General features: G+C 43.2%; 1 long non-coding RNA gene across 1 annotated transcript in view; it reads right to left on the bottom strand.

Moving 5' to 3' along the window:
- The window catches only part of LOC138961877 (uncharacterized), a 28,625-nt gene extending 5,114 nt beyond the window's left edge, over positions 1-23,511 (bottom strand). The window contains exons 1-2 of the long non-coding RNA XR_011454332.1: positions 22,903-23,511; positions 21,141-21,972 (exon numbers count right to left, since the gene is read on the bottom strand). This is a non-coding gene — a long non-coding RNA (uncharacterized lncRNA). The remainder of the gene's footprint in view (positions 1-21,140; positions 21,973-22,902) is intronic.
- Positions 23,512-24,438: the final 927 nt, after the last annotated feature.

Below are 24,438 nucleotides of genomic sequence, written 5' to 3'. Positions count from 1 at the left end.
TGTTCCACTGACTTTTGAATATCGTTTCTATTGCCAGTTTTGAACACAGTTTGACACTGTACATAACTCAACCAGAGACTGACTTAACTAGCAAACCGCAGCGCATGTCAAACACTAGTATTTAAATGAACACTACTCACTAGTGTTTACTATGTGCTACATGTTGCTCTTGTTCGCGCGCGCGCGCACACACACACACACACACACACACACACACACACACACACACACACACACATACTCAGACACACAATCTGAAACTCGAACACTCACACACACACACACACACACACACACACACACACGCGCGCGCGCTCGCACGCACGCACGGACGCACGCGCGCACACACACTCCGATCCACACTCTCTCACACACACCCACACACACTGTGCATTTTCATAATTTTACGTCACTTTATATATATATATACAAACAGGTACGAATGTGGCCTGTTATCTTCCTCGACAGTATGATGATTACGTATTTGGGTGGAAGCTCACGTAGCGCTCGTGAAATACGATGCGGCCTTTATCCCCAGGCTCTAGTCTTCATCCGTGTTCGATGAATTTCTTGTCAGATAATATTCCGTGTCTGCGAGTTCTGGCACTGCCTTCTCCCCTCTGGAATATCAAGTACTAGGACTTGACCTTCAATCTACCCCCCCCCCCCCCCCTTCCCACCACCACCCCTCGTGTTCCCTTTTCTTCCCACTCTTTTTCATACGCACAAAACGCGAGTAAAGGCAAGAATGAGTTCTGTGGTTGCAGAGGTTGAGTGTCGGGAGGTTGCGCGCGCGCGCGTGTGTGTGTGTATGTGTGTGTGTATGTGTATGTGTGTGTATGCGTGCGTGCGTGCGTGCGTTCGTGCCTTCGCGCGCGTTCACACAAAAAGTAGATATATATAGAGATAGCTAGGTAGAAAAACAAAGCCCGGCCAGAGACTGAGACGCAGATACCGTGAGATAGATCCTGAGAGAGAGACAGAGATACATATATATACCGAGAGATAGATGCAGAGAGACGGAGAGAGAAAAAGTGAGTTGCTAAAAGCAAACACCAGATGGCAAACTCTACCAGAAAGAAAAAAGTAAAGACCAAACAAAAAGGTCACACAATATTTTTTAAAAGAGTTCTCTCTCCAAGGACAGAAGAAACGAAGGCGGGGTAGGGGGGATAAGGGCTCATTTCTCTAGCCTTGAAAGCCTGGAACTAAAGAAGCCCTATATACACAGCCCTTCATCTGTGAGTAAACAAAGATAAGGACACTGTGGAAGTGTTCCCCGGGCAACAACACGCACTTCCTACAGCAACACACGTCCTGTGGGCCAGAGAAAGCACAAAAAGCAACGAGTACCACCGAGGGCTCACAATTTTAAAAGATCACTTTTCTTAAAAATGAAGGAGGGGTGCGGTGAGGGTGGGGTGTGTGCGTGTGTGTGAGTGTGAGTATGAGTGTGTGTGTGAGTCTGAGTATGAGTGTGTGTGTGTGTCTGAGTATGAGTGTGTGTGTGTGTGAGTGGGGGTGGGGGGTGGGGCAATGGTTAAGACCCGGAGGACTGGAACTTCCAATTCCAAAGAAAGAGTAATTTGCTCTCAGAGTCACATATATGGTGTAACGTTTCGCGCACAGGAAAGTTCTGCCTTTTATCGAAATCTATTCTTGAGTTTAAAATTCTTCTTTTCGTACCGACTCACACATCCTGACACACACACAGACAGACACACGCATACACGCACGCGCGAACAGAACACAGACACACAGACACAACCCCCCACCCCCATACAAACATACACACACACATATTTTTTTCTGGGCGTGCGATGCCGAACAACGAATGTGACCCCTTCACCCCCATGATGACCTCAAGGACCGCGCAATATGACGGCACACAACAGCACTGCCCATTGAGCCACAATTCGGGCAGCCGCATCAATGATTCAGGGCCCAATCGAACCACTTGAGTGGCGGCTTATGACGCTCTTGTCAGACCAAGAATGATGTTCGATGTTCGCTGAGGCAGTGCGAGGAATGCAAACTAAACAGGGAGAGAGCGGCGACGTTTTTCATTGCATTATCACGTGTGACATGGGGGGGGGGGGGGGGGTGACCTGGTGTGTGTGTGTGTGTGTGTGTGTGTGTGTGTGTGTGTCCGTGTCATGATTTTGTGTGTGTGTACGTGTCATGCGTTCGTGTGTGTGTGTCCATGCGTTCGTACGTACGGGCAAGCCGGAAGGTTAGCATGCATTTTCACGTGTGTCTGTCAGTGTGTCCGTCATTCCGTGTCGATGTTTATTACCATGATATTAACAGAATCTAAGTTACATTTCCTTGACGACAATTTTCAAAAAGAAATCAAAGCCACCCTTCCCATGCAGAAAATCATTACTTCAAAATCGTGACATTGCCCCGAATGATTTCATCACAAGCTGGGAGCCTGAAACCTAACTCTGTGAACATTTTATTTGGTGGTTATCAGAGAGCATCCTCTTCCTCCCGGCTTCCCCCTCCCTTCCGGCGTGGTGAGGACACAACCAAATTCCAGCGCTGTCCTGGCTTTAAAGCGGCATTGGCCATAAAGCACACAGTGAGAACCATAGGTCAAATGGACCTGGACTGAAATTATGCATAGTTCTGAATGTCACAGCTACAAAAAGGCCGTATACATGTAATTGCAAGTTAACAATTTAAATGATGATTGTAGACTCACAAAACAGGTTTTCTAATGACCAAAACTCCTCGAAATACAGCAAATATGAGAGAAAAAGAAACCAATAAAAACAAAAGAAAGAAGAAAGAAAAGAAAAGGAGGATACAAGGTGAATTCATTACAGGAAAGAACGATGCTTGTTCCACACGACACTGACCCGACGCGAGACTTGCTTGCTTCATGCCTAATAATAATCATACCATGAGATTGGACATTTTCTAAGTTTGTTCAAAACGGCTGTTATGTTTCATGATTGTGCTGATCTGATTAAAATTCTGTTAAAATCATTCATTGTTGAGAACAACTGTTGGACACGCCACCTCCCCCAACCCCCGTTCTTTAGACCGCAAGGTCGTGCTAGAGTTTAATTCAGGCCAATAAGAACGTGTAGAGGCGGACAGTGTCCCTTTACCCTTTACATCGAGACTACAGCCACTAGCCATTTCCAGTCCATCAGTCCTGCCGAGGGTTTCTGCTCTCTTTTTTTCAATCACTTCCCGCGCTTCTGGCTTTTAGGAAGACAATATAATTTTCTCCTGGAATGTGTGACTCACCTCTCTTTTTCTGCCCCCCCCCCCCTCCACCCCCACACACACACAAACACCACCCCCGTCTCTACTCCCGTTGTCCTTTCCAATTCTGTGACATCCTCTTTCTTTCAAGTCGATGTCCTTGGTCTTCGACTTTGAAGTTTTCCAATCAGTGAAATAGCTTGTTCTCCTTCAAAAAACAAAAACAAAACGTCGAGAGAAAGCCACTCTCCCTGGAAACTAACATTTACGTGGTGTTTTTTCTCCCCTTTTCGAGTTTCCATCTCACTTTTTTTAAGTGATTTTCGTGAGGGGGGGGGGGGGGGGGGACCTCATTAAATGTCTCGAGATACAGAAGCACCTCTCCTCCATCCCGACCCAATCCCCCATCCTCCCTATCGGCGTCGTCATTTTACCCTCGGATCCCCCCTCCCCCCCCCCCCCCCCCCCCCCCCCTTTACAAACGAAGCCCCCTCAGGTTAAGCCCATCTTCAGACTGTCTTTGCTAAGATTACTGTAACAGAACGTCTTTAGTTTACCTGCATCAGTTTGGGACTTGATTCCTTTTAGCACCAGATTTTTTTCTTTGTTTTTCCGTGGTTTTTTTTTTTTTTTTGGGGGGGGGGTTGCTTGTACCACCATTCCTTTTCATTCATCCCCCTTCCCTCAGGCGTCTAGCGCGCAAAAACATGGCGACCAGCGCATGCCATTTGCCAATTTGGGCAAAATGACGGACGAGTCAAAGAGGAAAGGGGTTAATGGCAGAAGACAAACGATTTCCTGTGATGCCACAGAGTCCTGCCACCACCTCTGATCAACGGCTCTTAGCCACGTACAATTCCTGTAGGTCGCAGTAACAGGCAACAGGCCTTTGTTGTTAGCGGCAACTGAAAGCATTGTCATATTATAGAGAGCGGAGGCTATCTTTGCTTTTTGAGATATTTGCAGTTTCAAATAAATATATACATAAATAACCAGAAATGTGCAGTTCCGCATCTTTGCCGCAGCGAACTTGAAGTTAAAACCTTTTTCCCAATAAAAACCACCCAGGTCCACCTTCGGAATGAGTGACTATGTCAATGAAGAAAATGGTTAATGGCTCTTGGCAGACAAACGGATTTCAGTGTGATGCCATAGAGTCCTGCCATCACCACTGATACACGGCTCTTAGCCACGGACATTTCCAAAAGGTCGCAGAAAAGATAAAACGGGCCTTTGATGTTGTTAGCGGCAACTAAAAGCATTGTCACATGTAATATAAAGAGCTGAAGCTATCTATTCTCTTTGCTGTCCGAGCTATTTGCTTTTTGAAAAACAAACAGTTCCGGCACGTGGCCACAACGAATGCTGACTTTAACCAACCCCCCCCCCCAAAAAAAAAAAAATAAATAGTTGTCCTCCTTCAAAATGAGGGGCGATTCAAAGATAAAATAGGTTAATGGCAGAAGACAAACAATTTCCTCTGATGTCCCACAGTCCCCGCCTCACTGTTGAACAACGGCACATCGCCACGGACATTTCCAATAGGTCGAAGAATCGACAGACAAAACAGGCCCTTGTCCTTGTCAATAGCGACAGCTGCAAGCATTGACCGACAGAGTAGAAGCTGTACTCTATGGTCAATCCAGGCTCTCCGCAGTTCCGACACAAAATTAGGGGGTGACCTGAAAATTGCAGTACTGGATCTTGGTCGCTGGAAATAATGACCGTTTTGAACTGAGTCAGACATGCAGACAGGCTGTCGGACGGACGGACGGACCGACGCACGCATGCACGCACGCGCGCGCACGCACGCACACACACAAACACACTATACACACACACACACATACACACACATACACGCACGCACACGCGCACACACACACACACACACACACAGAAGAGAGAGAGACAGACAGACAGACAGACAGACAGACAGACAGAAACAGAGAGAGGGGAGAGAGAGAGAGAGAGAGAGAGAGAGAGAGAGAGAGAGACGCACAGACAGACAGACAGACAGAAACAGAGAGAAGGAGGGGGGAGAGAGAGAGAGACAGACAGACAGCCTAAAGACAGACAGACAGACAGACAGAGAGAGGGGGGGGAGAGAGAGAGAGAGAGAGAGAGAGAGAGAGAGAGAGAGAGAGAGAGAGAGAGAGAGAGAGAGAGAGAGAGAGAGAGAGAATTTCGAGTCTGCATTCAACAAGCATAATGTCTTACATTTTGTATTTTTAAGTTACACTGAAATTATTAGGGTAGCCCCTTTTGCATCGCAAAAAGCAACCGTCAACCTTACAGCCATTGTGTGCAAGCTAGCATTTGTTTTTAGTTTTACACAGTGCGCACATCAACAATGAGATCGATACAGGCAACAGTAAGCTCGTGATATGGGGTGTCAAGAATTCCCCAGGGGCCGGGCTGCAGAAACGGTCCGATGTCTGAACACAGTCCCAGAAATTGCTGCCTCTCAAGTTCTGGCACGGTGACAAAGTTCCAGAACACGGAACCACGGAATATCCGCACAATTCCAGCAAAATGTCCTGTACAACTAGTCTAGAGCTACTATTTCTAGGTCACACGTGTCGCTTGTTGGGTCTGATAATACAACCCTCGCTTTGATAGTCTGGTGTGTTAGGGGGGCATGACCGATCTTTCCGGCTACATTATTAGATAAGACATTTCTTCTGGGTTATGAGTACAGTACATATGGTACATCCGGTGTACGGCGCATGGACACAATGTTTCTTTCATTAATGAAGTGTCTATAGTATTTGCGACGTAGGTACTATTCAATGCGTTTGACATTTGTATTGTAAGCCTAGTCTTATTTTCAGTTCTGGATAATGACCATTCAACGGCAAACTCAAAAACGTTTTTTCTCTTCTTTTAATATTAATTGTTGTTGTTTTTTCCTTTTAGCGAACAGCCTTTACCGAATGTATTATTCATAGTAAGCCCCCTGCCACCCCCAACGCCAATGAAGGCGATCTCAATTTTCTTCGGTTTCGAGGGAAAATAAGCTCAAACAAAAAGAAAAGAAAAAAACTACTGCAAACACGTTTTCTTAATTTCTTTCTGGTCCTCCATTACTTCCTTCGAGTCTTTCAATTCGCTCTAAGAAGACAGCTCAGGAGGTGTGTGTGTGTGTGTGGGGGGGGGGGAGGGGCTATGCTTCCAGCATAGGACACACGGCTGTCCGACCATGCACTGATCGAAAGACACTGGATCGGATTGACTCTATTGATAAAGATACGCTCGAGTAGACACGTGATCGAATGGACACTTGGTTGAATGGAAACTTAATCGAACGGACACTTGTTCGAGTGGGCACTTGATCGAAATCGTCCATTCCATCGAGTGTCACTTTATGTACCCGAATTACACACATGCGCAAAAGTGACAAAAAGTAGAACATTGGACCGCTTGCGTCCGCCAGAACTCACGAGTCAAACGCGAAACGCAAGTAAAAAGCAATACCAGGCCACACCCCGCTGAATCATCACGTGAAAAAGTGTTCATTACCCGTGACGAACTACCACAGAGTTAAACTTAGATTCTATTCACAAATCGTCCTTGTCCGATTGAAACCTCGTAAATCGATTTTGAGCGTTTGTTTGTTTGTTTGTTTATTTGTTGCTTAACGTCCAGCCGACTACGCAGAGCCATATCAGGACGAGGAAGGGGGGGATGAAGGGGGCCACTTGTCAAGCGATTCCTGTTTACAAATGCACTAACCCATTACTTGTGTCCCAGCAGGCTTTAGTAAAACTAAATTAATACCTACTGGAAGATTACCAGTTTCCAGTATGTTAAAATAGGCTTAACCTATCTACTGCTGGACTTACATCAGAACACTAACAGATTAAACTATACATGAATCGCGAGACAAGCGGCAAGAGAAGAGATTTTTGGAAAAAATACAGGTGAATGAGCAAGAAGGCAGAAAAAAGAAAAGAATTCATGAAGAAAAAGAGAGCAGGACAGGAAGGAAGAACCAAAAATCTACCTAACAGCAAACTAGAAAGCTCCTGCGGTTCCAAAAACAGGAGGGGCTTTTAATTTCATAACCGCAGTGCCCTACTGCGGGATTTTGAGCGTTTCGAGAAAAACACAAAAAACGTCTTTAAAAAATAACTTGTCATCAAAATAAGCCAATTTTTTCTGCACATGATCTACAAACACAAACAAATTACTGTGTGTAATTAAATAGTGTTGGTCACAATTAAAACGCACGATATTCGACAAAATTGCAAGATACGAGTTTTTCTTTTTTAAAACCCGACCAAACTTGAAGACTTACAAGGTTTTATAACATAGCCAAAGAACAAAAAAGACAAAAACAATGTTTACAAACGCAGTAAACACACACTCGTTCTTTTGTCACAATTTTCATTTGTTTTTTTGATAGTACAAACCGATGTATACTCATTCTTGTGTAAAATGTCCTTGCAGTCTCCTTGCAACCTTGTCAATTAACACACAAACAAAACCAAGTGTAAACTGAAGCTTATCAGTACATAACATTCTTTGCTTGCAGGGAAGCGTAAACATCCATACAAGAGCCTTTTTGTATGCACAGAAAACAGGGTATTCCTTGAAAACAATGAGATATCTTAGTTTGAGTGCAATTGTCATCTAAATGTCCTCGAACAGCTAGTAGTTATGCAGGATGACCACTCATGAGAATGCAGAGCTTAACGACCATGGGGTAGACCATCATAGTATTGGCATGAATCTACTGGAAAAACCTCCTTGACATGCTGAAGATGCTGCCACTTTATGTCTTTGATGGTCAGCCGTACTCAGTAGAGCTGGGGGATGATATCGGGCTCACCATGTGCTCTCCTTCTTCTTTGTGAAAAAGGCCACCACTCCTCAGAATAGATGAGTTTGTAGCGACAAGTACCATCAGGCAGGTACTTCGGACTGCGAATATCCACCAATTATGGATCCCCAGAAGTGTCTGAGATCAAGAAAGTTCTTGAAGAATGTGTTGGCTACCTGGACAATTTTGTAAGGTTGCCTTTTTCTTGCAGAGGTGATGACTTCCACGTATTCGGCAGGCCAGACTATTTGCCTTCTCCTTAGTTTGTTTTTGATAGCTGGGTGTACAGAGTCCACTTTCATCCAGGTATGACCTTTCTCAGGAAACTTTTGGAAAACGACTTTTCCTTGACTGACTGCAAAGTAAAGATGGGCGTTTCCTGCGGTTCTGGTACCCACAGCCGTCATTGTAGATAATGATTGCCTTGGTTGTTTCGCCAGCTGTTGCTTTTGACTTATCTTTTTTGACTCATCCTAAAAGTAGCAAGTAACCTCTGTGTCACTCAAGTTGTACAATGTGAAGACAGTAGTGGCAGCACAGCTTGGCCTTGAAGTAGGCCTATTTGTCATTTGATTATATACATAGGGCCAACAAGTCAACCTGCAGATACATGGTGAAAACTTGGACATCACCATTCTCTTTAGCAACCCTCTTGTCAATGTTCTGTTATTTGCAAGCTTCGTCTTTGCGTTGAATGTGCATCTGGTACACATACTATGGGATGTTTCTGTACTTGTATTCACAGCAAACGTTGCATTCATAGTTTTTGGGGTTGGTGAATCACAACGTTTGGTTTGCTTCACTACTTCCATTACTCCTGGAAGATAGTGACTTTGTTTCCAAGCGAAAGCTGCACCTACAATTGACACCTGCTCGCTCATGCGGAGCTTGCACCAGACAGAGCAAACTGATGACTCTTAATGCAAACAAGTCGAGCAGATACAGTTTTTGTCATGCTTTACAGTTGTTGGGACCATGTAGTCCACATGCAACTGACCACGATAATGGACACAGTACACCCACGAAACACAATTAGAGTCCATACGAACAGTGATGTCATCTATGATAAGTTCCGTTTCGAAATCCCATGGTATAGAACTTTTATTCAGGCACACACAGCACATCAACCTAAGATCTTCAAGCGAAGAGAATTGGCTTTCAGGTGTGAAGGACCCACTGCCAGACATGACGGACTGCATTCAGACACTATAACACAACTTCAGTACGTGACATATGCATACCTGTACATCTTCAGCTAACAAATAAGATCAGAAGTTCAGGACTGAACTGTTACATAGTTAAGAGATATGTCAGAATACTTTAACTGCTTAATCTCTCTTTGTAGTTATGCTTTTGTACTCAGCAAAGGAAAATACTAACACTAAACTCATTTGAACAATAACGGATGTCGTAGAGTGTCATTTTACTACACAATACGTAATGTTGGCACTTCTAGCTTCATTAATGACGCTAATATTTAATTTTACCTAAACTCTGAGCGTACGGACATGTTACTGTAACCTCGTATCTAACGAAAACAGTTCATTTACCGCCGTGTTTAGATGTTAGAAAACTTGTAAGTCGACATACGAGGTTTGCATCGGCCAAAACCGAAAAACACGCAAACGAAAAAAACCTCGTAACTCAAGTTACGTGTAATTTTGGTTCGCGGTTTTGCCAAAATGATATACGAGGTATTTTTATACCCATTTTTTACTGACTTCCAACGATCTTAGGCTTTCACCACAATAACCAAAAAATGGAGAAAAAATCGTAGATTATATTGATGTAAAAAAGTAGATTTCGCAAAAACTCGAGTTACGAGGTTTTAATCGGACAAGGACGAAATACCCTAGTATAATTCAGGCACGGGGTATTTTTTTCTGTACTTTGTTGGTCGCGCATCACTGGGGAGTGCAATGCCCCTATAGGTAAAGGCCTGTGGTGACTTAAAAAGAATCATCAGTCAGTTACAAGTCGCATTTTTTGTTTTATTGGGCCGGTTTATACTTGTATCAAGAGCCGGCCTGCCTGACTGTGGTTTTGTTGGGAAACATTGTGGCAAGCTACACTAGCCCTGTTCGGCGGATGATTTCATCTGTAACTATCTGACGTCACGTAGTCATTTCAGACAGGCCTAAATGACTACCATGGTCACAGTGAATAAGGCTTCTGTTCAGCTTCAATCAATGACGTTATTCAGTCCAGTGTGATGCCAGCTGTGACGGTCATCTCACGAGTTTCCAGCTGTCGACATGCCACGCTTCGCTTGCTTTGTTATTAATTTCTACCTGTGCTTTTAGTAGGGACACTCAACCTTGTCGGAGGTTTCAGTGGAACTTAAGTCAATTGTGATGTCGGGACGTATGTTAAGAAAATGGCATTTAGATCCGTAGTCGGTAGGACGTATACAGCCGTTATTACCTGCTCCAATCACACAATAACATTTAGCTAATTATCGTGACATGTGTGAAAAAGAGACATTCTGATTTCAGGTCTGTACTCCAGAGTGTGCTGATACTACTGGAAGGTTACAATTACTGTTTGACTAAGGCCAACCAAAAAAACATGTCTGTTTCCGGTAACCCGACCGACCCTATTTTTAAGCGCCGACCCTAAAGTGTTTTTTTCGCTTTTTGCACACACACACACACACACACACACACACACACACACACACACACACACACACACACACACACACACACACAAAAATATATGAAGTCAAGTATACTTTATTTAGTTTCAATATATCTAGGTCAAAAACATGTCCTAAATAATTGTAAGTAAACTAAGGAAGCGTTTAAAAAAAAATTAATAAACACGTAAAAAGACGTTAACAAAACGTAAGAAAAAGGTTTAAAAAAAATGTTTAAACCGACCGACCGACCCTTTTTTTTCAGCGATGTTACCGGAAACAGACATATTTTTCTTTTTGGCCTAACCACATGCAAAAAAACAAAAACAAAACAAAAAACATTAGGGCTGTTGTATGGGTTCAGACGGCTAGTCCACTTAGTAATACTAATAGCCAGTAAGTCACAAAGCCGAGTAGTTTTCTTATGAAGACAATAGCTTTTTGATCTCGATGATAACAGCGAATAGACAGCAATATATAAGAATCACCATTATAACCATAAGCTACAAGCTTGTTGCTGTTCGTTATCATGTTGTCCAAATAATCAGCAATGTCTCTATGTGGGCCTTCATAGATCAGCAATGCCATAACACTGACCTGCTTTATCCGTCCAAAGCATTAAATACTTCCCAGTTTTAGTGCATATTCGGGGATAAGTATGCCTCTAGAAGACACAAGATCATACATGTGTCAACTTTAAACCAAACATTGACATTAGCTTCCATTCGTCACAAGGCACACAATAAAACACATCACTTTCAAACCACAAACCTATAAACTATCCAAATCCATAAACTTCAGACATGCATGCAGTACATTACTCCAGCCACAACTTGACGGATCATAAACTCCCGCCGCCCTCAAAATGACCATCCACAATCATCAAAAACAAGCCGGTGGGCATCATTTAACGCGTGGCGCGGGGAAAGTCACGGTGGGCAAAATGAGTGTCCAACAAAAGGTGTCAGTCCGGGTCCTTGGTGACTCTTTCCCGCGGGCAACGCAGGAGTCGCACCTCAACGGTACTATCTGAGCGGGAATCACGCGTGTGTCGTCACAGTGGGTGTCATATATATATGTAAAGATTATCCGTTACCAGACAGAGTGTCACTGCGCTCTACTACTATACACATTAAACACCCCTACACCAGACATTTGTCAAAAATGGGTATAGTAGTAGACTATGAATATTGCAGCGCAGTCTGTAACCGGCGTGATACCGACGTCCGAATGATCGGGAGACAGATATCTTCCATTTGAGCTAAGACGCACGAGGTCACAAAAAATGGTCTTTTGTCACACTCAGTCGCGTCGATCTTTTGTTCGTTCGATCATCTGCCATTCGCTCTTATGTCCAACACCGGAATACTTTCCTTATTTGGTGTTTAACGTCGTTTTCAACCACGAAGGTTATATCGCGACGGGGAAAGGGGGGAGATGGGATAGAGCCACTTGTCAATTGTTTCTTGTTCACAACAGCACCAATCAAAAAATTGCTCCAGGGGCTTGCAACGCGCGTAGAACACCGGAATTCGGATTATACAGTCAATGGCAGTTCATTAAGCAGTGTTCACTTTCAGTCACAAAGTGCAATTAATTTACCTTCTGTTAGTGGAATGCCAAACCTCCTTAGAACTGGATTGTCATTAAAAAAAAAATGTGAAAACCAACTAAAAACGCTTTGGGTTTTATTGCAGAAAACCCTAACCCTGTTTTTGAACTAAATTTGATGACAACGACAGGTAATATGCTTTCCTTGGAGCCCCTAATGACTTCTTCGACAGTTTACAGACACCTTCGAGTACCAGAGCGTCTTCAAATATCTATTGCTTCTTCACTCACTAAGACGGAAAAGCCCCTTCTTAAATATTACATGTACACGATTTCTGCCTTTTCTTATCAATATGTTTGAAACTTTCCTGAGCATTGTAGTCACCCCGCTGATTCCCTTTGATTCAAACGACTGGAAAATCCGTCTTACATTAGAAGGCCTCGTTTGCCGCGCTTTCTCGTACATTTGAAAAGTCGAAACTGATTGCCGTATAAGTCTGCAAACTTTTGTAATTTATACAGCTTATCCGTCACTCCGTCGCGATCAAACGAAAGACCCGAACAGAGGCAACTTGAAAAGTGAAAATAATCCCTCACCGAAAGGCAGCCTCAAGCTCTGTCCAGCAGAAAGTTGAGGCATTGACCGATGGTCATGTTACATCTTCATTGTGCGGCCACTAGCGGTCACCAGCAACCAGCCGAGCAAGGCTGTCAGGGCCAGTCAATTGTCACCATACCTCGGTGACCAATGGAGCAGAAAAGACAACCACCCGTAAAACCCTACCTGGCTCCTACCCCAGCCCCGGGCATGGAAGAACAAAACGTGTCCCGCCCCTCTCTTGTCTGGACGTAGACCCTCCGAGTGGTCAAAAAGGGGGTACCAAGGGGCCTTTCAAGTGACCGACCAGCTGCTCCAAATGGTCCGTTTCACAGGTAGTGGTCGATAATGCAGGATTTACCGTTGCACTCCGGGGCAAGCGTTACGCCATTCCTTCCCCCTCCAGCCAAATCAGCAACCAGGGCGGGAGAAAAGAGAAAAGGCCATCAGAAAGTAAACCCTCCCTGCTAAAAATGACGTGGGAATGTTTCACCTGGGACCTGCACAGTTGGCTTTGTAGCTAATCAAGTCGTAGAAAGACTGGTGGTGGTCAGTACAGGTGAAGGGGTCGAATTCAAACACTTTCAACCGTAACAGAAAACCCCGCGATCAGAGACTTCATTATGGACGATGCTGCGTGAATCCCATACATAAACAGGCGATGCTGTTTTCAGCAATCACTAGTTTTGCACTATTTTCTGGCATAGGTCAAAACAGTGCAGTTTCTATTGTACTGATGTGTATCGTGTAACCACCACCCCTCCAACCCTCAATTTGTTTAATCATTTCTTTTTTAAGGTTTTGCTGTCTGCGCTTATTTCCTGACGAACTCGTAATTATGGAAACGTCCAATCTTATTGATTTTGTTTAGTTTAGTGATAATTGCTCGTAGTATCTTTGTAAATTCTCATTTTGTGTGCATGACTTTCACTTGTCTTTTCTTAACGTCAAAGCCATAGGGGCCTTAAAGGCATACTAACGCACTCCCGTGTTTACAAAGTGTAGTTTGCCCACAATCGATGTCAAACGCACCATAAGACCATATAATGACGATACGTCACCATGCGCGGACCATAATACATGCATTACAGCTTGTTCTAGCCTCTGAAAAAGTGAGGATGTCAACAAAGCCGCGGTGTTCTCTCCCTTGCATCAACGTTACATGTGTTGCCAAATCTATAAATAGGACGATCCAGATCAAAATGAAAATTCAAATATCTCAACATTTAATTAAGGGGTCCTAGACCACAATATTTTGCAGGGAACTTAATTTAGTCTGTCTCCAGCTGTTGGTAAAGCAATTAGCGTGTATAGTCATCGAGTACATATGGCTTTAAGCCAAATTATACAAACTTTGTGATTTTGCAAATAATCAAGTTCCCGCAAAAACTGACGTCATCCGTTATGTTTAGACCTTTGTGAAGAGTCTTTAATTATTGGGGCACTCATTGCGTTGGTGGCCGAAACGTGGTCGAATTTACTATTCTTCTTCTTCTACTTTCATGGGCTGAACCTCCCACGATCACTCTTGACTTTTTGGCACGAGTGCGGTTTTAAGTGTATGTCCGTTTTTACCCCGCCATTTAGGCAGCCATTGCTTCTTTCGAGCGAGAATTTACAAAAATAAATTAAAGCGGAGAAAGTAAGTAATAAGTAATGAATAAAAAATGAATAAGTAGCAGAGAAAGTAAGCAATAAGTAATGAATTCGACCCCGTTGATCAGCGTCCCGATAGCTCAGTGGTGGGGGAAAGTGAACGTGACAGAATGCAAGCAGCTGTTACACATTGACCAACAGATCCACTGTGCAAGGTCCGTCTTGGTTGGGTAACGGTCAGTTAGGTGGTCATTTATCTGGAGTCAATCAGCTTTGAGTCTATAGTGTCCTTCTGGCCCTGTCGTGGGGGTGTGAGATACCATTTGAAAGTTTGAACGCAAAGCCCAACAACGGTTAATACTCACAATAGAGCGAAGTGATTTTGGCGCGAAATGACATCATATAGACATAGACATAGACCACTTTATTATTAACTCAACGAGGAGAAACTCAGGTGTGGTGTATACAGCATTACAATAAACAACATAAAACGTAAGAACATAAATAAAATATCGAGGCACAAATAGTCCACTCATAATAATCAAGATTAGGACGACAATATCAAAACAAATATATATCTCTCTCTCTCCCTCACTATCCGTCTCTCTCGCTCCATTCATATCACATTACGTCACAAGCAGACGCGCGGGCTAGTGCGTATCATAGTGCGCATCACAGTGCGTATTCTTGACTTAAATGATAGGCTACGAGCCAGAAAGTTGCCCACTGGAGTAATTTGACAGCCAATTTCTTTTGGAAAGATCTGTTGTTGTTATTGTTTGTTGTTGTTGTTGTTCTTTAGTCGTTATTTTTGTGCAAATTGCTGAATATGATTTTTAAATTCACTGCTTTATTTTACGCGCATTAATCACATGCACCACCTTTTTCCAGGTAAACGGTTGCCATCGGTCCTGCCCGGAATCAATAAGCCTTTACGTATTGAGATTTTCATTTCATTTTCCGTTTAATATGAATAAAGCATACTTTTCTCTTGCGTCTCAAGTTTATAAATAATTTTTTTTAAAAGCCATTAAACTGAAAGGCATACAAAACAAGAAGGGCAAAGCCCATACGACTCACATGCTTGACCTTGACATGACCTTGACCTTCAGGGTCAAGGTCAAATAAGTAAACCTAGCAATGACATACACTAAGAACTGCTTTACACATTTTTCCTACCAAAATAAGGTCAAGGTCATCCAAGGTCATGCAACACAAAGCTGTTATATCAAGACATAGGAAGTACAATGGTGCTTATTGGCTCTTTCTACCATGAGATATGGTCACTTTTAGTGGTTCACTACCTTATTTTGGTCACATTTCATAAGGGTCAAAGTGACCTTGACCTTGATCATATGTGACCAAATGTGTCTCATGATGAAAGCATAACATGTGCCCCACATAATTTTTAAGTTTGAAACAGTTATCTTCCATAGTTCAGGGTCAAGGTCACTTCAAAATATGTATACAATCCAACTTTGAAGAGCTCCTGTGACCTTGACCTTGAAGCAAGGTAAACCAAACTGGTATCAAAAGATGGGGCTTACTTTGCCCTATATATCATATATAGGTGAGGTATTCAATCTCAAAAACTTCAGAGAAAATGGGAAAAATGTGAAAAATAGCTGTTTTTTAGACAACATTTATGGCCCCTGCGACCTTGACCTTAAAGCAAGGTCAAGATGCTATGTATGTTTTTTGGGGCCTTGTCATCATACACCATCTTGCCAAATTTGGTACTGATAGACTGAATAGTGTCCAAGAAATATCCAACGTTGAAGTTTTCCGGACGGACGGACGGAAGGACGCCAGGACGGACGGACGGACGGACGGACGACTCGGGTGAGTACATAGACTCACTTTTGCTTCGCATGTGAGTCAAAAAGCGAACAAACAAAGAAACATGCACTGATCGATGTCCTGACTCAATGTCAGTTTCGTGGTAAAAACGGACCTCTGTTCAACTTCCTAGATCGTAATACTAATCAGAAAGACGATACAAAGCAAACAAAGACACACGCAACAACGAATCATATCTAGCCCACTCTCCTCACACATTAACAAACTCTTCCAAGATGACTTCATCATCATCACCATCAACTCAACAAGTCCGACGCAAAATCTTCAAGGAGGCCGCACCACGCATTATAAACGCGACCAATTTTGTTTGTTTGTTTGTTTGTTTGCTTAACGCCCAGCCGACCACGAAGGGCCATATCAGGGCGGTGCTGCTTTGGCATAATATAACGTGCACCACACACAAGACAGAAGTCGCAGCACAGGCTTCATGTCTCACCCAGTCACATTATTCTGACACAGGACCAACCAGTCCTAGCACTAACCCCATAATGCCAGACGCCAGGCGGAGCAGCCACTAGATTGCCAATTTTATTAAAGTCTTAGGTATGAACCGGCCGGGGTTCGAACCCACGACCTCCCGATCACGGGACGGACGCCTTACCACTAAGGCCAACCGTGCCGGTAACGCGACCAATCAAATGGCCGGATAGCGGCGAAGACGTCTTGCCTTTGATCCCCTAAGCCTATTAACTGCATAATTCCACTCCTCAACAGGATATGTGTCCAGGAGGGGGGGCCCTAACATGAGCGGAACATGGTTCCTGCCGTGTTTTCCTGATGCTCTCAGCAGAGAAGCAGCAATCATAGCGCATTATGTGGAAAGTTGTGTCGAAGCAAGCGGTATTGACGTTGCATCGGTTTAATCCCACCAGGAAATCATAATCACGCTGGAAGACTTCAGAGCGGGTGCAGCTTTTCATGTCTTTGTTGTGTGGGAAGAATGTTTTCCATGAACAATCCGCCGACAAAACAATGCTGATACCTGGGAATCAATTATTCAAAGTTCTTTGTACGGATTTTGTATGTCTTTTTCACTGGTTGCGGGGAAACCTTAAACTGAGCTGTTCAGTTTGTTGTTGTACTGTAAATTAACAACGATTAATTCCTTACACTCACACACAGTCGCAGACAGACAGACGCACATGCACAAGCAAGCGCGCGGCTCGCTCGCGCACACATACAGATCTATACTTTCTTATATATCTGACCACTAGTTTTTTTGTTTGCTCAATAAGGTCCATCTGCTTTTAACTTCTTCCTACAGACAATATAATGGCGTTACACACACACACACTTCCTTATTTCTGACCACTTATTTTTGTGCGTGTGTGCACATTAACTACTTGGTACTACTAACAATGACATTCTGTAAAGACACACCAACAGATGGTCCAGACAGGGGAGGGAGAGAACTCAGAACTTTATTACATAAGGATAAAGGTTTTAGGCTTAGCCTAATCTTCCAACCTGTCCTTGGAACATAATATACAGAGAATAATTGTAAACAAAAGCAAAGACTGCGCACATACACACACACACACACATACCCACGTATACACACACACACACGCACACACACACACACACACACACGTATACACACACACACACGCACACACAAACTCACACACAAACTCACACACACTCACACACACACACACACACATGCACATACACACATATACAGAGAGAGAGAGAGAGAGAGAGAGAGAGAGAGAGAGAGAGAGAGAGGGGGGGGACAGAGAGACAGAGAGACAGAGAGAGAGAGAGAGACAGAGAGAGAGAGAGAGAGAGAGAGAAAGAGAGCGAGAGGAACAGAGAGAGAGAGAGAGAGAGAGAGAGAGAGAGAGAGAGAGAGAGAGTCAGTTTGACAGACAGACAGACAGACAGACAGATCAGTTCTGCAGATCACAAACTCGGCAAACAGGGCAACACTGTATAGCTTTCTGCGGAAGCGATTGAACGCGGCGATCATTTTGCTACCTTCACTTGACGCAATGAATAGTGCAGCCGCGGTAATCAATAATTCAGACCGCGTTGCCACCAAACGGTTACGAGCAAAATCACCACAATCAGTGAACTCAGATCACCCAATAGATCATGCGAATCGCCGCAATGAGCGCAATGATTGCAACTATTATAAAACACTGTCTGCATGAGCTGCAACTGTTTTATTGCCATTGCACGAGTTTCAGGCTGAGATTGCAGACGAGTTATTAGGCAAAAAAAAAAAGAGGTCTGTTTACGGTAACATAGGCCAAAAAAATAGGGTCGGTAGGTCGGGATTTTTTTTTTCCAAAAAAACATTTTTACGTTATTTTGCAAAAAAAACAAGATATATATATTTTTTTTCCCCCCCAAATGCCAAAAAGAAGTCTAGGGTCGCGCGAAAAAAATAGGGTCGGTCGGGTTACCGTAAACAGACTATTTTTTTTTGGCCTTAGCTGGGTCTGGCTCGTCCACGAATATTACTCGGGATGTTTATGGGTAAACTTATCTGCAACCATAAATCAGTGTCTGCAAGAGTTGTGTGACGGTTTCTTTGACATTGAACAAGTTTAAACTGACATCGACGTGTCTGGTTCCTACACGTCAAGTGCTCGTGATGTTTAGCATAATTAAACCTCTCTAATTCAAGTACTTACGTGTACATGTCTCTTTGCGCAAATTGTAAGGCGGAAACGCTCGTAACTGTTCCTTGTCTGAACACTTTTTGAATGACTTTCCTCACTGCCAAGAACCCTTCACAAATCGTTATACTTTTTGGCTTTGAATTACAGTACATGTATGAAAACATGTATTACACAGGGGAAAAAGTCTCTGTTGCGCGAAGCTATTCGAACTTAGGCCTGCATTGGGGTTCTGCAACGAAGTAAAATATGAACACTTTCCACAGAAAAAGGACAAAAGTAACAATCACAAATGATTGTAAACTCCAGATTCCAGAGAGATGTCATGTAAACGAAGTGTATACATATATTCCAGTAAACCCAACCAATTACACGCGTCTAAAGAACTGTATAATAAATAGATACGGGTAGATAAATAGACAGGTAAGTTTGTCTAACCCTAAGACGACAAAAGCAGCCCTTATCAAACCCCACGGACATACAAGCTTTGAAATGCATGAGAGGTTGCTCGGAGAGCCCGGCCTTCAGGCTTCTTATGTATCAGAAAGAAGCAAAAGTATGAATGAGTCCTGAAGAACCCCATTCTGAACATACATGTCATAAATTTGTATCAACTTTCAATCTGTTCTTTTTGTTTGTTTGTTTGTTTTTAACGCCCAGCCGACCACGAAGGGCCATAATTATCAGGGCGGTGCCGCTGCTTTGACATATAACGTGCGCCACACACAAGACAGAAGTCGCAGCACAGGCTTCATGTCTCACCCAGTCACATTATTCTGACACCGGACCAACCAGTCCTAGCACTAACCCCATAATGCCAGACGCCAATCGTCAATCTGTTCTGTCGTCTGTGAATTGTATACATGTCAAAATAAGACAAGGAAGGTAAAGGCCTGGTTGTTGGAAACGGTAAGTGTGAATGTCCAAAGCGACATCTTCATGTACTAAAACTACATGTGCACTAACTTATCGCTGGCTGTTTTGAGAAAAAGCCAAGCACTGAAAAAAGCTGTTAGCCATCAACGGCAAGTGTTTAGTTTTATCTGTGATCGAAAGGCACACAAATGGACGAAAACAGCGCGTACATAAAGTTCATCATTATCTGAAAAGAAACAAAACGGAATGCGACCCTACCAACAGAATAAGCAAGCAAATCTTATATCCAGTCTTCATACAGTGGAACCCCCCTTTTAAGACCTGGGAAAAAAAGAGAAATTCGAGCCTTAAAAATGAGGGAGTCTTAAAAAATGGGGGTAATTTTTACAGAGGTTAGGAACAGAAAGTCAGAAAACAAGGTCTTAAAAAGGAGTGAGTCTTAAATTGGGGAGTCTTAAATTGGGGGGTCTTAAAAGGGGTGTTCCACTGTACTCCTTGTTACCCCACCCCCCAGAGAAGCCCGGAAGAGCTTCAACAATGGTTCAATATTGTTCACACCACCACCTGCCCCAAAAACAAGGCCTTGAGAGCAGCTGAAGAGGACAGGAGGAAGCCTAAAACCCTCGTTCATAGCTAGGCGCGAGAATGTCACAAGTTCAGGCTAAGTATTGATTACACAATAGCGGGGAACCGTGTCTCTCTTTTCCACACTATACTGGTGATGAACGCATTCTAATGACCTCCGCCGTTCTACCTTTCAACGGAAACCGACAAGCAGGCATTGATTGACAGTTATGACACCCGCTCATCAATAATGCACAATCGCTGTTCGTCAGCTCTGTCATCAGCTGACTTTACCCCAGCCGATGAAGGTAGTCGTTACAAAGAGAATTACAGATCTATGTAAGAAAAGTACTGGTGCGTCTGGGAAGGCCGGTGAACACATAGGCTGCTGACTTGGATGTCACAGTGCAAGCAATGGGGACTCTCTCTCTCTCTCTCTCTCTCTCTCTCTCTCTCTCTCTCTCTCTCAGACCTGGGAACCCCTTGTTTTGCACTTGGGGTATTCTCAAACAAGCATGGTGTATTTTCAGAAAAATGAGCGTACTCCACACAGCATTTGAACATTCATGATTCAAACATGCTTCACACGCGTCCGTTTCCTCTGACTTAAAAACATAAAATGTTTTTGACATAACTCATGCAATACAACATGCAAGAACTTTACACACAACAGCAACTAAATAAATCACACACACACACACACACACACACACACACACACATACACACATTCTAAACCTACTACAACACAGAAGCATGTTATAAAAGTAAAACAAGTCTTACCTTGATGGTTTCTGACACCGAGTATCCACTTTGTCCGTGACCTGTGGCCTTTTTTAGGTGTTTGGGACTGGCCATGGCTGCCATGCTGACCACTGGCTCTTGGTACTCACTGGCTGGTCACAGATTCACACCGTTCACTATTCACTGTACCGGTCATCACGTAGAGCAATGTGGCATCCATTCCTCTGTATGTACAGTCATAGTACACGTATTGTAAACTTCACAATTTGTATTCTCCTGTTCACCATAAAAGCTGTGTATTATTCATATCTCTGTTCAGTTAACTTACGGTTACATTTTCATGCCGCCACAAAAGCTGTGTATTATTCATATCTCTGTTCAGTTAACTTACGGTTACATTTTCATGCCACCACAAAAGCTGTGTATTATTCATATCTCTGTTCAGTTAACTTACGGTTACATTTTCATACCACCACAAAAGCTGTGTATTATTCATGTTTCTGTTCAATCAACTTACAGTTACATTTTCCAGCATCATTTTTCTTCCCCTGTGGTTGTCACAAAAGCTACTTATGATCCCTATCTCTGCAAGTCCTCATTATTGGTTGTACACATTTCGGTTTTCTCCTCTCTCATAGTCACAGAGACTATCCCTGAACAAAGTGGGGTCTGCCTCTTGCAGGGGTGAGAACACGTGTTTCGCTTCCAGTCAACAAGATCATAAACTCCCATCCAGATCCATCCTCTCAACGGCAGAGGTACATGGCTATAGCTCACGCCGCTGATCGGTCAATGTTTGACCTCTGGCATTGCCTCTCTTAGCCGAAGACGAAAAACTTGTCCACGGTAAGAACGCTGACAGGGGTAGGACCTGACGAGCAAAACAAAGAAGAATGGAACTCATTTTTTAAGACCTCAAAAAATGGAGAAACATAGGTCTTAAAAAGGAGTGAGTCATAACATGGGTGTAAATTTATAGATGTTACGAACAGAAAATCGGAAAGATCAAGTTCTTGAACTGAAAGGGTGAAGTCTTAAAATGGGGGGGGGGGGGGGGGGGGGAGGGAGGGATGGTCTTTAAAGCGGGTTCCACTGTAATGTTTCAGTGATCGTTTTTAGGGTATAACGAGGCAGTTGAAAACACACAACCTATGGTTTGACCCAGTAGCCTACTGTACACAAGTTTGTGTTGATGGGTGTCTCAGTAATATTCCACACATATAGAGCTTATACCTACTAATTGTGATTCTCTTCTTACCAAGCAGAAGTGCTAGCAATAAGCACCCCCTTCAAAGCACTTTCCGAGTTTATATTTCATTGGAATTATCACTGACAAAGAATCCAAATCAGGATGGCTTATCTTCAGAACTGGAAGTTGAATCCATTTCTAAATTGACCAGTACACTCAACTGAAATAATTGAATCAGTTTGAACAAAAATTAAACGAAAGAACTTAAACTTCTACTTGGGTCATAATCTCAAAGTCAGTAGTGCCTATTAAATAGGACTGGCCAACAATGACAGTAAGAAGTTACCACCCGGTTACAAATGCAATCCTTTATTCAGTCAATCATAAATGCGTACTTTTTTTTTTTTAACCTCTCTGCAAGTTCAGCGTGAGATCATCCTGGCAGAGGCCATCCAGTAGAAAGTGTAGAACAGAAATGTTTAAACCTTGAGGTAAAAGGAAACCTCAACTCCAAGTCTGCAAAACACATTAAAAAATCCCGAACAGTTTAGCCTTGACGCAGACGATAACACAAAGTTTAGAACACGCAGAGAAAAGCAGCATGGCACTTACAGTTACACAATCCAACACCACAAGGGCTGATGAGATTGCACGCATCAGTGGATGGGTAATACACCGGGCACTATCTTATCCCCGTGAGGTCACGGTGGTCATTGAATCATCCACTAACATTGGTGTGTTCGGCTACTGCATGCGAGCCCTCTCTCACTCTCTTCGGCTTCGCGCGACCCTCATCCAATCAAGGGGAAGCACTCTTACTGATACTGCTGACCACCACAGAAAAACAGACGCACGTTTTTGCGGGAAACACGCGGCATTCGTACTCCGTCAGTGAATCTGGGTTGTGCACGGATTTTTCGAAAGAAGAAAGGTGATACCTTGGTGTCTTGTGACTCAGGATTATTTTCCACGTGTCCCACGTTTATTCTTCCCGCTTACATTGATGATGTCGTCTGGAGTTTCAACGTGGACAGGTAAACAAAGCGTTACTACCGATTTCTATCAAATTTCGCTGCTTTCTGCTCTTCGCTACAGCCTCACACATGTGGGAAAGTCGACACGCCTCCCGCCATTTCGCGGGAGAAACCGTTGTTTTGCTACACAAACAAACAGACGATCGCAATCATGTCGTTTCCATAACACTCGCGGGCTTGTGCGCAACTTGCGCCTGTGTTGTGATACACATGGTAGGCCGTGAGTCACTCGGTACAGATTTTCATAAATTATGATAAGCATAATACTTCGCGCCCAGGCGCTCGCTCGCGCAGTCGGTTGAACGAAGCGGAAAATATAAGACAAGTCGATGTTATTTGCCACTTGTGTTTAATACTTGTACAGAAAACTATCTGTTTGAAATGTTGTTTTTATGATTTGTAGTTTCAAAAGCTGTGTTGGACTGCCTGTCATACATTACAGTTGTGGACCTATATTAACCCAAATCAAATTGTATACAGAAAACCCAGTAAGGTAATATATTGTACTACGTTGCAAGCCCCTGGAGCAATTTTTTGATTAGTGCTTTTGTGAACTAAAAACAATTAACAAGTGGCTCTATCCCATCTCCCCCCCCCCCCCCCCCCCTTTCCATGTCGTGATATAACCTTCGTGGTTGAAAACGACGTTAAACACCAAATAAAGAAAGTATACAGAAAAGCACATAATGTTATTGTTAACAGTGTAAAAGACAGTTGTAAAGTCAATCAACTTTTTCTTCTGATTTAAGTGGATTTGAGGACAAGTAAATGTATGTAGTCAAAAAAGGGAGTGAACCTAATCACATAAGTTAAAAAGAATAATTAAAAAAATTCACTGGTACATGTATCTAGAAGTAAGTTTTCTCTTTCTTTTTGGACGGAGTATAATTACGCTCTTTCGTTCATCAATTAATCTACAATTGTTCACAGTCTATACAATAGGCTGAAGTTTTAATCATCAGACCTACAATTCAACTAGCATAATTTATTAATTATATTGATTGCTGGGTTTCTCATGGTAACAGGTGCGGGTAGTTTAACCGAAGGGGTATTCAGGGTAGAGGGGCTGTGATTTTTAGGCTGGACTGGCTTGATTCAGTCACAACTAATGTAT

This window comes from Littorina saxatilis, linkage group LG3 (genome assembly GCF_037325665.1).
Source record: "Littorina saxatilis isolate snail1 linkage group LG3, US_GU_Lsax_2.0, whole genome shotgun sequence".
Classification (NCBI taxonomy): Eukaryota; Metazoa; Mollusca; class Gastropoda; order Littorinimorpha; family Littorinidae; genus Littorina; species Littorina saxatilis.
Note: the sequence above shows the minus strand (reverse complement) of the source record. Positions and strands in the feature narration are given on the sequence as shown.